Raw genomic sequence first — 2,518 nt, forward strand, 5'->3', positions numbered from 1 at the left:
GCACCTACCAATTAGCTCGTAGACTGCCAGCCCTACGCGCCAACCTTGGTTTGGCCGGCACCTATCAAAATCCTCACTGACTTTGCAGGCCAATGCCTAAGCTGATCTCACGCAGCTCACCCGTGGACGGTCTCACCGTCCGAACACGGGGCCTCCTAACCCGCGATATGGGCTTACCACTGCCTCCTCGAGGCCAACCCAAGCAACCGGCGGTGGGGACGGTCCGAAGCCCCCCTCCCCCCAGGGCTCGAACCGGTTTCCACGGTACCAGTGTATGCAGGGCCGTACTGGTCATGCTCCGCGTAAGGACACCTTACTTCCTGAATGAGGTGCTTATTCGCCTCGGCCTAGGTTGGGCCGACTCAGGCACCGTGGGTTCGTCATACCCATACTGCAATGGGTCCAGAAGGCCCACCGCAGCCCCTGCGTGGTGGGGTTCTCGGTCAGGAAGGTATTGTGTAAAAAGAATGTCCTTATACCAATTGGTAGTGTTCTCCGACTCACAACATTGATGTTCCTGCCGCCATTGAAGGTACGTATCGTCAATAATTTTCAGAGGATTTAATGCCGGTATACCAGGTTTGACATTTGGTATCACAGGATACGTGTAGCTATCGGCTTAGCTGTGCGTCTTTCAGGAAGGCTGGTAACGTTTGCCAACGGCCTGACTCTCGATTTTACTACTCAGACATGATAATAAGGTGTCACTCCGCCGACATGTCTACTGATATCTTTATGCGCGAACAACCAGCAAGACACTTCCTACGGCGTGTTAGTTCTCGGAAAGCAAGGTATTCGATATCAGGAATGACTATATGCCGGTTAATATTGTTCTCCGACACATTGACTCCGCCATAATTTTCATAATAGGAATTAAGGTGTCCACTGCCAATACTCTACAGCGGATTGACTCTCGGAATATGTGGTTTGACTATCGGTATGACAGGGGAGGTGAAGCTACTGACTTAGATGTTCGTCACTCAGAGAAGGTCGCAACGATATAGAGCGGCATGACTTCGGTCATCTAAATCATGCACGATGTAAAGGTGCCCGTCACTGAAATGAATACTATCTTCCTTCTCTGAACACGAAGTTATACTCTTGAAACGGCATGTTAGCTTCTCCGAACATAAGTCTATCGGTATATGTGTTTGACTTTGTACAAATTGGCAACTCACTAAAACGGCTTAACACTCTACTGTAATATTCAAACCGTGAATTAACGTGTAAATTGCTAAGACGGTTCAGCGGATTTACTCCCGGAATACCTGGTTTGACTCTCGGAATCGCAAGATCCTGATAAGCTATTGACTTCGCTGTTCGTCCCTCGCAGAAGGTGCCATCGTTCCCGAGCGGTTTGACTCTGTTCTTTAATATTCATACAGCGAGTTAAGATTCAATGATACCGTTAGGTAGCAAGTCAAACTATTTACCGATCGCCTTAACATCCAAGAATCTGACACGCCCTTTCGAGAGTATATTTACGTGTTTAGGGAAACACATTATTGTACATTTTAGTGTCGAGCACCTTAACTTCATGAATGAAATGAAAGATCGAAGATCAAACCGTTCGAATACGTTGCCACCTTCTGTGTGAGACGATTGCCTAAGTCAATAGCCTCACCTATTCAGTGATTCGGAGAGTCAAACCGGGTGTTCCGGGAGTAAATCCGCTGAGGAGTATTGGCAATAGATACCGTAATTCACGGCATGCATGTTAAGGTTGAACGTCAAACAGTCCGAGAACATTACCAATTGGTATAAAGTCATTCTTTTTAACGTATACCTTACATTCCGAGAACGCAAGCCGCCGTAGCGATTGTCTTGCTTTGAGATCACAGGAACGAACTAGCAGACAATTTCACAGACGTACATTTTAATATCATGTATCAATAGGAATATCTTGTATCAAACCGATCGAAAACGTTGCGACCTTCTCTAAGAGTTGAACGGATAAGTCAATAGCGTCAGCTAACACTAGATTCCGTGACTCAAACCAGGTATTCCGGGTGTAAATCCGTTGAATTGTGTTGGCAATGGACACCATAAGTCACAATTTGAATATTAAAATAGAGCTTCAATCTGTTTGTGAACGTTACCAATTGCTATAAAGTGAAGCGCTTCACCGTAGACCTTACCCTCCGAAAAAATAACCCACGGTATCGAGGGTACAACTTCGTAATAAAAGAAACAAGTATGTATACATTGTCGTGACTGGCACCTTAATTTCATGTATGAATGAGAATATCGAGAGGCAAACATTTTCAGGACGTTACCACCTCCTTTGAAAATGTCACAACTAGGACAATAGCTTCACCTGTACTTGTGATTCAGACAATCAAACCAGGTATTCCGGGAGTAAATCCGCTGGACAGTATTGGTCATGGACACCTATATTCACGGTATGAATATTAAAGAATATAGTCAATCCGTCGAGAGACTGTACCATTTCGTATTAAGTGATTCTTTATACCGAATACCATACTTTCAGAGGACGTAACGCGCGGTATCGAGATAA

This window comes from Lasioglossum baleicum, unplaced genomic scaffold (assembly GCF_051020765.1).
Source record: "Lasioglossum baleicum unplaced genomic scaffold, iyLasBale1 scaffold0119, whole genome shotgun sequence".
In the NCBI taxonomy this organism is placed as follows: Eukaryota; Metazoa; Arthropoda; class Insecta; order Hymenoptera; family Halictidae; genus Lasioglossum; species Lasioglossum baleicum.